Raw genomic sequence first — 12,760 nt, 5'->3', positions numbered from 1 at the left:
TCAGGTGCCCTGCTCCCGTAGACAAGAGCAGGTGAAATGCATAGCTATTTGACAAAGAGTTTATTAACCTAGCTCGGAAAAAGTCCCTCCTCCATTTCCCCTTTACTGGGAACTTTGGAGTTTACACTCTTTCCAGAATGGTGCCTACTAGTTCCTACAGAGAGCATTCTCATTTAGTTAGTTTCACCCCCTCCCCATGAACTTCCCCTACTTCCATGATGGGTGTACTCTTATTTTAAAGAATCTAGTAGGTCAAACTAGTCTCTTCGTCTTCTCATGTTCCCTTTTGTAATGCCAACCTGCTACCCCCAAGATATCCTTGATTCTGAAGATGGATCACCCAATGGCTATTTCTCACACTAGAAAAGAAAGCAAACTCCCAAATCCAGCAGAGAATTCCAGCAATGGATGGGAGCTTGGATTAGACAACCTTCAAGATTAAGGCTCATTTTAGATCCAGTGATTTTATGAAATAGGTAGGTTGCACTTGTCCAAGGTTGGTGGTTATGTGCCATGGAGTCGGTGGTTCTGACTCATAGGGACCCTGCACAGGGTTTCCAAGGCTGTAAATCTATATGGGAGCAGAAAGCCTCATCTTTCTCCAGCAGAACAGCTGGTAGTTTCAAACTGCTGACCTTGAGCTTCCCAGCAGGATTGGTAACCACTTGGTTACCTGAGCTCCATTGTCCAAGGTTACAAACTGGGAAAAGAAGAACAGGAGCAGAGAGGAATGACAAAGCAAAAAGCTCTCAGTCAGTTCTCAGCATTTAGAATATGCTTAGTTCTTCTCTGGCCCCACCCACTTCGGGCTTCAGGCTACCACTTTGCATCCTTCCAAGCAGGCTCTCCTCACTTGCATACTCCTCCCTTTGAGAAAAAACATGATTCTGTGCTGCAAGGGGGTGAAATGCCCTTCAAATGTCATCAAAGGAATTCAGTACCAGCGTGTTCTGAAATATATGAATTCAGGCGGTGTCAATAATAAAATGTGAGTGTAAGCCTCTTTATTTAAAATAATTGGGTGTAGATTAATGCCACATTCATGCCAATACAGGCATGAAATATGGAGCATTTCTTGGAATATGGTTTCAGATTCGAGATGCACAAGGGTACCTGCAAGATGGCTTTGATGCTGTTACAAATAAAAATAGAAGTAAAATTACAGTTGCATCTTCATTTATAATGTGTCTTTTACTGCACCCTGTAAGCAACAGAGAAGAGGGGAAGGGATGCCAAAATCTGTCTTTCATTCACATATGCCTTAAATGACAGCGCAGAGGTGTTGAAGATAAAATTACTTTTTCCTCTGAGTATGAATCAGCAACATGCAGCAACAAGCAAGTAATAATAGTTGTATGAGTGAGTGCCCTACAGAGAGTAAGAAAAACAGCATCCAATTGAAAAAGGAAGCACACCTGCGGGAGGCTGTAGAGTACAGCGACCCTAAGTCTAGCAAGCCAAGTGGGCATTAGATGGATGAAGCACATTAAAGTCTCCAAATAGTCAAAGACAGCTCACCCTCAGCTGTCCCTGGAACTGTAGAGGCAAACCACAAAGTACCCCTGTTTGCCCAAGAGTTGAAAATAGTGGGAGTTTGATTCCGCAGTGCATGTGGTTTCACAACCACTTAACCTTTAGCAAGGAACATCCAGAGGCAGGTAAATGAATAAATACATGTTAACAGTACATAAGGAGGGAAAATCAATACACATTGACTTCAAATAGTGTCCAGTTAGCTTTGTCCTTGGCATCCCAATGATCTGCCTCTTTATTTGGTTTGCTCCAGCAAGTGGGCACCAAGTTGAGCCCGGGCCCCAGAATATATATGCTTTTCTGTCAGTTGTCTAGCAAACAAAAGAAAGATCGATTGCCTTCTTAAAAAGACCTGAGCAACATCTCTCCTAGTTGGGAAGATGAGGTTTAGACTGGGAAAAAATAAGTCTGTTATTCTTTTATAAAAAGAATCTTTGGCAACATTTCCAATCCATTGCTCCTTTGTATGACACTTCCCAGTTTGTTTGTTTGTTTTTCTCAGTTAATCTTCATCTAGGAGCACTAGTAGCATAGTGGGTTATGAGTTGGGCTGCTAACTGCAATATGAGCAGTTCAAATCTACCAGCCACTCCTTGAGAGAAAGATGAGGCTTTCTGCTCCCATAAACTATTTACTGCCTCCAAAATATACATGAGTCAGAACCAACTCCATGACATACCACCATCATCAATCTTTGTAAAAGGATCCCTGACAGTGCAGTGAGTTAAGCATTTGGGCTGCTAATCACAAAGTCAGCAGTTCAAACCCTCCAGCCACTCCACAAGAGATGAGGCTCTCTGGTCCTCTAAAAATTTACTGTCTCAGAAAACCAGAGTAGAGCAATTCTCTGTCCTACAGTGTTGCTATGGGTCCATATCCACTCCATAGCAGTGGGCGTGGCTTGATTTCCATCTTTGTATACTGAGCGCTGGTTGGTTTGAAAAAGTGTTGGATGGTACAATCACACTTTTGGTCTGGAAGGATTTATCATTGGGAGTCATTGTGACTTCTTAAAGTTAATGGTGAAATGCTGTTGAATCAAGTACATTAGGTTTTCTTTCTTTTTCTTTAATACTATCTACTTAGCACCAGCAACCTTATGCAATTGTGGCCTCTTTTCTGCCTCCCTAGAGTAACTTATCTTTCTCCTGAGGCTGTCCTGCTGAACAGATGCTTGGAGTAAAGAATGTGATGGCTCTCCTTTTGTCTTTAGTTATGCCCTGCATCCTCAGGTAAGCAAGACACCGTCCCTTTAAGCAACGTCTGGAACATTCACTGAACATCACCTGAAAGAGAATGGCTGAAATTGCCAGTGTCACATGGCACATTGAAGCAAGGAAGAAATTTCTGCCCCCACGGATAATTGCTTTTCCTATTGCTCATACTTTTTCCTTCATAACCCTCACTTATTTCAGTGCATACATTCCACTCAGACTTTCTAGAAGATACTTTTAAAGGTAAAAAAATCTAAGTCAAAGGTGAAATTCAAGATCCAGAAAAGTATTATCTTTATCTTTTCCGTAAATGTGGTTTTAATCAACCAGTCTTTTCCGAGCTTCTCTTCATTTGCAGCTTTGTTTCCTAATAGAACATTTGGGCCCTGGAGATTAATGAGACAAAGCTTCATTATAACCATCCTCGTTTTACTCCCATTTCTCACATGCTTTCTCTTCCCAATTCACTCTCCAGGTGCTTCTTTCTCTTGCCAAATAGTGCAAGGAAATACTTTTGCCCATCTTTTGTTTACTTTAAAAAAAAAAAAAAAACACCCTGATCTGGGCTTTCCCATTCTGGAGTACTACTCATTTCCTGACTGGCCTTTGAAGTTTGGCTCAGTAGCAACCTGGGAATTTGTTTCTACCCAGAGTTAAAGGAGCAAGGTGCCTAGCAGCTCCATGCTGGAATGAGAATTTCTTCTGCTCAATCCTCAGATAAGAAAGTTGACATTTTTTCCATACACTTTCCACTTAATCATTAGAGCTTTAATGCATAGACATTTAGCTTTGACTTTATAAAAGACATTTCAAGTCTTGTACATGATCATGTACAAGCAAACTCTCAAGAATACATCATTGCCTCTTTGCTGGGTTTCACCTGCAATGTGATATACCACACAGCACATGGAGGACTTCTCTTACTCTGATTTCATTCACAGTTGCCTCTCCTGGTAGAGAAGGTAGTGTAGCGCCAAAGGAATTGGACTTGGGCTACCACACTTTTTAAGTACCCAAGAATGCCAAGTTGACAAGGTTAAACATTTCCTTATTTTACATAAATTTTGTAAACCCTCTGTGTTGTTTTCTCTCTTTGACATATTTCATGAAACTTTATTTTAGGTATGCAGTTGCATATAGACTATAATTATCATTATGTTTATATATGTATATATACGGAGTCCTAATGTGGTACTATAGAATAAGCAATGGACCATAGGTCAGTTTGAACTGCAGGGCCAGAGATTCAAACTCACCAGCCACTCCTCAGAAACCCTATACAGGGTCACTATGAGTCAGCGCCGACTCAAAGGCACTTAACAACAACTTATATGTACATAAGGGAGTCTTGGTGTGGCACTGTAGAATAAGCACTAAACTGCTAACCACAGTTTGGCTGTTTAAACCTACCTGCCACTCTGGAAACCTTATACAGGGTCACTATGAGTTGGAACCGACTCCACGTCACTTAACAACAATGGCAACAAATGTATATAAGTTACTTTTAGTTCATCCTGGCTTAGGAATTTATTCATAGTTTGTTTTGAGGTCAGTAACTTTCCCAAAAGACTGGCTCTCTAAAACTGGAGATTGTATATATATATACATATTAATTCATTTTTACATATTTAAAGATGTTTGGGCTAGGAAGGCTAAATGATGAATGTAGAAACATTAACAAATCAAAGATCTTAACTCTGTCAGGGGTAAGCATTATCTTTCAGAACTTAACTAAATCCGTAACATAAAATAATGTGGCAAATAAAATATCATGTTTAGGGTGTGTAGACAGAGACAGCTATTGACTTAGACGAGGGTCAGTCATTGCTCTGAAGTGTGGGCAAACACACTAGGAAGAGAAGGCATGCTCATAGGCAGATTAGCCAAACACTGTTCCAGTGGCCTCCAAAATAATTCCTTGGGTAGTGCAAACGGTTAAGCACTTGGCTACTAATCAAAAGGTTGGTAGTTTAAACCCACCCAAAGGTGTTGCCACAGAAGAAAAGCCTGGTGATCTGTTCCCAAAAAGTCACAGTCATGAAAACCACATGGAACATAGCCCTACTCTACAACACCTGGTTCTACTCAACAATAACTGGTAGGGTTGGCTTGGGAACCACCAAAAATACAAGGTCAAAGAAGTCAGTAGCAAGAATGACTTGAAACGATCTCGGAGAACTAGACTGTAAGCTTAAATACCCCCTGACTAAGTATAATGCTGTAAGATAAGCATTGGACCACAAGATGGATTTGAACCCAAGGTCAGGGTCGCTATGAATTGGAACAGACTTGATGGCACTTAACAACAAGCTTAGAAGAAGAGCCAAAGATGACAATCCACTTAGAAATAGGAAGGCTTCAGAGAGTAGATGCCATGAGCCTTTTTCTGTTTCCATGAATTATAATTATACCACAGAGATGGTTACCAAGACATTTTGTTCTTGACATTTTCTAGAAGACAAAAATCTCACTTTTGTCTGATTCTTCCTTTTGATCCCAGAGCCCTCAGATATCTGTGTTTGGTTTTCATCATGTCAAGTCACAGCAAGAATTCAATAATCCTTCATCAACTTAGGAAGATAGGATGCTGCTTCAGGAGAAACATACCCACAGAGATGCCTCCTTCTCTTCCTAGTGTTGTGTCTGCCCACACTTCAGAGCAATGACTGATCCTGGCTCCTACTCTGCAGAAGGAAACATTAGGTATCAGTATACTGGAGTCACCAAGTGAGTTAAGATCTACTGCCCTTCTGCCAGGAATGAATGGAGACTAAGCAAAGAACACTGGTCAGAATAGCCAAAATCACACTGCGGAATCACCACCATCTGTTGGTTGAGCTTTGAGTGAGGCTCAATAAATAATATCCTTATTTTCTCTGCACAAGTTTTAAACCAACTGAGACAAAGGCATCAACCTTTGGAGATGAAAATGTTAACTTAATTAGTGATAAAGCTGACATTGGAGAAAATGGCAAAGGATGCATGGGAACAATTGGCTTCCAAATACTGACCCTTAGAGTCAGGGCCCAGGCTGGACAGCTTCATGGCTACTCATGTGCGTCTGGCCCTGTGTAGCCTATGGGAGAGCAGCTAGCTAGCAGGAGGAAAACTTAGAAGGGGGTGGCTTAAAAATGCTGAATTTACCTCCCTCAAATAGGAGTTAGATAAGTCACATTATACCCCTCAGACATGAGGAGAAAGGGACAAAGAGATCAGGAGTCATCTACCAGTTATCGTTGCCCTATATGGAGTTGTTGTTAAGAGCTGTTGAGACGATTCTGATTCATAGTGACCCTGTATAGGGTTTTCACGGAGCAACTGGTAAATTTGAACTGCCAATCTTGTGATCCAAACAACCTCGTGGTTCAGTGCTTACCTTATGTGGATTACTTAAAACCCGTGTGCTGGGTATAGCTTATTCCATATTTAGTGAGGCTGCAGCCATGCAGAAGAGACCCCACTTTGTCTCTTTGGTCACTTGCTGAGTAATCTGCCTGAAGAGCTATACTGTCAGTGGCTCGTCTTCAGTATTCACCTACTAGCCTGTAGCATTTGTGGTGTGTGAGCATTTGCCTTTGTGATGGATGGAATCTGCAGGGTATGGGCTGACACGTGTACATGGCTAGAATCTTGGGAACTGCAAGCAAAACAAATTTCCGAAGTTATATCCAGTGACTTATTCGGAAAGCATACTACTCTTAAATCTTTACAAGACAGCGAAATAAATGGCCTGGACACCATTTCTACATTGGCTCTCAAAGTGAACAGCTGTCTCTAGATCAGTGTTTCTCAAACTATCTGAGATGAAGGACCACTTGTTGATTTTTGGTGTTTTTGTTGTTGTTGTTATTTCTAATTTCCAATCTATCACAGACCAATGTGTTTGTGAAGCACAATAAAAATTAATTACTAGAAAATCACATAAAAAACAATGGCATACTTCAGTTCCTGGGATTTTACTTCTTGGTCTCTGCTCCGCTTGCCTTAATCTCTCCTTACTACCACCCAGTTAGTCCATGAGTGCCAGCTACATGTCAGGTACTGCCGGGAAGCATGGGGCCACAAAAGTAAAGATCGACAAAATGCAAGTCCAATATGTTTACTTCTAGATTCCACAGATAGGAAACTACTTGGCTATTGGATTTACCTCATCACCGGTAATGAGGCCAGTAATGAGCCAACTCACAGATCAGCACCCATACTGTGAGTTCAGGCTAAAAATCTACATTGTGGTATTTGTCCAGTTCTACCTTCTATACTCTGTTGTCTCTGCTCACCTTGGCGTTTACCCTGCCTGGTTTGGGCTCTTGTACTGAGAAAGTGCTTGGGTCATGTGCTCAATTGCTTGTCCCTCAATCCTTTTCACACAAATGGCTGTGTTAGCAGATACAGCCATACCACATCACCTGCTCGTACCAGGATTCTGGTGGTTATGGTTCCACTTATCTGTCCATTTTTTCAAACTATTGATCCTTTAATGAATATATGGCTAGAAACAAAATGGTTTCTATATTGACTTAAAATGGGAAAGGAGATGGTTCTATTCCTTTGTAAAAGTCAAAACATGAGGTAGCTCCCCCGCCCTGAACAGTATTTTAAATGCTGGGTTGATGCCAAACTCAAAGGAACATGGAGAACTTGGGGTAAGGCCAGGAACAGATTAAATATTATTAATAGCTTGTTTATAAGGACCATGATGAGAGGCTGGAGAAGAAGTGTTTGTTTACTCTGGAACAAGAAAATAAGATGGATAGCTCCCAGGTAGAAAGAAGTATAAAATGGTTCTCAGGAAGGAAACGTGAAACCCACTTGGATTTAAAAATTAGTCTAGCGTCACCATTGCTGGTTGTATGACCTTAAGCAAAACAATATCTCTAAGTCTCAGTGTCTTCAACTATAAGATGGTGATAAAATGTTTATCTGCAGATTGTTGCAAGGACTAATAAATACAATGCACATGCGAGGGTAAGTCAAAAAATACTGCTACTGGGGTTCTAGTTCATACGCACACAAGTTTATTCCAAATGAAATGTGTTTAAACCTGTCTCTGTGATCAGTGGGTAGCTGTAGAAAAGTTCTCTCAATAATACATCAGACTGAGACTTGTTCTTGTTGTTGTTAGGTGCCATCGAGTCGGTACCGACCCATAGCGACCTTATGCACAACAGAATGAAACACTGCCTGATCCTGGGCCAACCTCACCACTGTTGCCATGCTTGAGTCCATCGATGCTGCCACTTGGCCAATCCATCTCATTGGGGGTCTTCCTCTTTTCCTCTGACCCTCCACCTTACCAAACATGATATCCTTCTCCAGTGACTGATCCCTTCTGACAATATGTCTGAAGTATAAGAGACGAAGTTTGGCCATCTTGGCCTCCAAGGAACACTCTGGCTGCACTTTTCCCAAAATGGATCTATTGGTTCTTTTGGCAGCCCATGGCACTTTCAATATTCTCCTCCAACACCATAACTCAAAAGCATCAATTCTTCTATGGTCTCCCTTATTTACTGTCCAGCTTTCACATGCATATGAGGTGATTGAAAATACTGTGGCTTGGGTCAGGCACACCTTAGTCCTTAAGCTGACATCTTTGCTCTTCAATGCTTTATAATGGTCTTGTGCAGCAGATTTGCCTAATGTAATACGTCATTTGATTTCTTGACTGCTGCTTCCATGAATGAGCGTTGATAGTTGATCCAAGAAGAATGAAGTCCTTACAACTTCAGTCTTCTCTCCATTGATAAGAATGTTGTTTGGGTCTTTTTGTTGTTGTTGTGTGCCGTGAAGTTGATTCCAACTCATAGCGACCCTATATAGGGTTTCTGAGGCTGTAAATCTTTATGGGAGCAGAAAGCCTCATCTATCTCCCGCGGATCAGCTGGTAGTTTCGAACTGCTGACCTTGCTGTTCGCAGCCCGATTCATAACCACTACACTACCAGAGTTCCTTTTAGGTCTTTTTAGGGTGCATTAAAAAGAAAAAAAAAAAATGTCCAGTCAAAACTGGCTTCTGAAGGGATCTTCTGGGACAGTTAAAATTCAAGGCAGAGAGCTCAGCTTAGAAGGTTATGATGAATGTTTTTGTGATTCCAAAGGGATAATCTTGATTTCTCATACAACAGTACAATCAAGGGAGCTTATTATGAAGAAATTCTAATAAAACTGAAAACTGCATTGGTGAGAAAATGACCAGGAAAGTTGCGCGGATGAATTGTTTTTCCATTGGAACAGTACATCAGCTCATTCTTCACAGGTATCTAGCACTGTCCTATGACAATTTCACTGGAAAACCTTACCCCATTTGCCCTATATCCTTGACCTTGCCCCTTCAGAGTTCTTTTTGTTCCCCAAACTCAAAGAACATTGAAAAGGGACACAACTTGAATCCCCCCTTTTGACGTGGTATAAATCAGAGCACAGAATTCTTCAGAGAAGGGTTATAGAGATGGAAACACCATCTTCAGAAGTGTATAGACTTAGAGGATCCGTTGAGAAGCATCAGCTTCACATTTTGATATTCTTGTTTAATAAAGCATTCTATAATTATGTAACAATATTTTTTGACTTACCCTTGTTTAGTGCCAGGCACTATGCCTGGAAATAATTGGTGCTTAATTAATGGTCATATCATTATTACTTATTTTTCTTAACAGAAGATGGTAACAAAGTTTTTGTATTTTGGGAGGAAAGGAAAAGCAATGAACTCTTTCCGAAGTGGAAATAATTTAAATCATTGTTGTTAAGTGTCTTCAAGTCAGTTCTGACTCACAGTTACCTTCTGTAGGGTTTCCAAGGAGGGGCTGGTGAGTTTGAACCACCAACCTTGTGGTTCAAACTAACCTTGCAGTCCAGTGCTTTATCCCACAGTGACACACCAGGCAGAAATTGTTCCTCATTAAGAAACACTGAGAGGCGGGGCTTGATGGCGGATAGGGTAGAGGTGCAGCGAAGATCTCCATCAGCAATATAACAAAATACCAGATGAAGTAGGTTCAGGGTTCAGCTCCAAAGCAGGTTCAGCTCCAAAATGCTGAATCACATAGGTAGGAATATTTTAAAAGTTTGAAGACTTTATAGCTAGTGGAATTTGTAGCAGAAGTAAGAAATCTCGTACTTTAGAATCTGCCGGGATCTGTGGCCCGGAGCCAACAACTTGGGTGAGACCTAACAGCAAGACCAAGCAGGGTAGCAAACAGAGCCACCATGGAATAACGCCGCGGGAACCTTGGAGCAAAGGTGGACAATATACTTATTGGTTTTGCTTTGTTCTGATTTTTTTTTTTTTTTTTAAGTATCTGTTCATTGGTCCCTCACTGTCTGCGCACCTCCATTCTGGTGACAGAGGGGAGGGGACAGTGCCTGAGTGTTTGGACACTTCCCACCCCCACCACTGGTGGGTTTTTCTGCCATGCATGTACACAGATACTCTCATCATTTAAAGCGACAGGCAGCTCAAAATGGCCACACCTAGCCCTGAACTGTTTATTAATAGGGAAAAGGCCAGAACAAGGGGTGTGGAGAGGGAGAGAGTTTAAAAATAAAACAGGCCAAAAATTAAATCCTGAGCATAACAACCAACAGTGGCATCTTGAAATTTATCAGATGGCCTTGAAGGCAAGAAGCTAAAAGAAGAGGACATTAAAGTCATAGTCATATTAGGCTACAGATTTTTTTTTTTTTCCTTTCCCCACTCCTCTCCTTTCTCCATGATTATAGACTACAGTATCCAATCTGTTTTTTGGTTTTGGTTTGGTTTTTGTTTTGTTTTTTCCCCCTTACTTTTTTGCTGTTGTTTTGTTCTGTTGTATTTTTGTGTTGTTCCCCCTTTTACCTATAGGGGGCTCTTTCTCTCCCTATACTACTCAAGAAGAGACAGAAATTGCTGCCATATAGTCAAGATACAGTCACACCCTATAAAGCCCCACAATCCAGGTAAGAACCAATACCAACTGCCATACACCAGGGAGGCAGACAACACCTGTGAAAGTTACTCTGGGTTAAGCAATAAGAAAAGTGAAAAGGGAAGCCCACCTCCTGATTACATCTACATGGAGGCAATTAGAAAGCATTAAAAATACCAAAACACACACATAATTAAGCGTTAAGGCCACAGGTAAACATTAAACATGCTCAAGAAGCAAAAACAGATGACCATATCAGCACATGTCCAGAAGATAAAATGTCTGAGACAAATGACCTAGAGGTGTACCTGGACTCCATTCTGGAAGGAAGGCAGGTCTTGGAAATGCTTGAGAAGGAATTTAGAAAAATGATTATAAAATGTATCAAAACACTTTACAATGGAGTTGAGAAAAATAAGGAAGACGTCAGGAAAGCGCTACAGGAACAATCAAATAAGATAGATACAGCATTGGAAACAATTCAAAACCTATAAAAAGATGTTCCACGATGACGTGGAGAGGAGGAGCAGATGGAGATTCTAGACCCAGAGAGGGAGAGGGTCTGTGTGCTGATGACCGAGGGGCAGGCTTGCAGGATATACCCTTTGGTTGGTTGATGATGCATGTAGGGGATTGTAACCATGGCAATGAAATGATATACGATAGAATGAATGTAAAGCTAATGCTCTCACATGTAAACTATCACATACTTCACAATAAAATGTTTAAAAAAAAAAAAAATGACAGCTACAAGATGACAGAGTAAGGACATTTGTATTCCCTAGAAATTGAACAGATAAAATGGTGTCAAATCAAGGAGAATAAGAACAGTGGTAATGAGGGGTGTAAGAGAAGGGAAAAGGAAGAGTTTCTTTTTGGAGGACATTGAGTTTTATGTTAATGGTAGTCGAGTATTTTGGAAAAGGATAGCGATAATAGTGGTACAATATGGAAAAAAGAAAGAAATACTGAGTTTGCTTATTTCAAGAAGTGGTGCCTATTTCCTTGGATTATGTTCAGTTCAGTTAAACAAACATGCATTAAATCTCCACTGCTTGACAGAAACATTCAAGACCCTCACCTGATTCACATGCACATTAAAGTTAGAACTCTTCTAGAAAGTGTCTGGATGCTCCTATTGTATCAATAGCGTGGTTTGACTGATCATTAAAATCACCTGAGAGATGATTATTTTATTTATGGACGACTTGGGCTTTGGTCTCCCCTCCACCTCCCAGGAGACTTTAATCTATAACCAGGGTTAAGAATTGCTGAGTTAGAATGTGACATCCAGGAAAATATCACAGGGCCATTCATTGATAATGGACTGATTTAGAGTCATAAAAGGCAGCTTTAGATTGTTGCATGTGAGTAGGTCTCAACCTAAATATATGAATATTAATTTGAAACTACAGTTGTTTTTATAAACAATTTCTCCTTAAAATCTTCCTCTCTTATTCTTTATTTCTCTCTATTTTTATATCCTTACATTATAGGTGTCCCAATAACTCTCTTAGGGAGCTCTGGTAGAGTAATTGGTTACGCTGCTAACCATAAGGTCAGCAGTTTGAATCAACCTACCAACCAGAAAGATAAGGCTTTCTGCTCCCATGAAGATTCATAGTCTCGGAAACCCTAGAAAGGGTCACTATGAGTAGGAACCGACTCCACAGCACAAACCCACCACCACCACCTATAGCTCACTAACCTCTATTAAATGGTGGCCAGGGCTTTTCACCAAGCAGTGTGAGGCCCATGCTCCTGTCCCCAGTGTCCAAAGCTGGTGCTGCTTCCTGCTGCTGCTGTAGGCACAGGCACATGGGAATGGTGGGTACTGCCATCACTGCCACCTTGACTGTTGATACTATTAGTGCTAGAGGTGCCTGGCCCAGACACATTTGAGCCCAGTCTTGAGGGTTTGATACAACCCCACCAGCACCTGGAACCACTCTGGTAACCCACCAATCTGTAACTTTCAAATTTCTTTAGACTATTCCCATTTCCCCCCCCTCATCTGTCCATTTGGAAGGCCCAGTCAGAATCTATCATAATCTAAAATGATTTAAGAGTGGAGATTCTCAACCTGCCAGGTTGTTGTAGTTATTGTTTT

At 41.0% G+C, this 12,760-nt stretch overlaps 1 pseudogene; it reads left to right on the top strand.

Annotated features, from left to right (window-relative positions):
- Nucleotides 1-1,056: 1,056 nt before the first annotated feature.
- LOC102832523 overlaps nt 1,057-12,760 on the top strand; it is an 18,910-nt pseudogene continuing 7,206 nt past the window's right edge.

Source organism: Chrysochloris asiatica, unplaced genomic scaffold (genome assembly GCF_000296735.1).
Source record: "Chrysochloris asiatica unplaced genomic scaffold, ChrAsi1.0 scaffold00094, whole genome shotgun sequence".
NCBI lineage: Eukaryota > Metazoa > Chordata > Mammalia > Afrosoricida > Chrysochloridae > Chrysochloris > Chrysochloris asiatica.
This window is presented reverse-complemented; position numbering and strand designations above follow the sequence as displayed.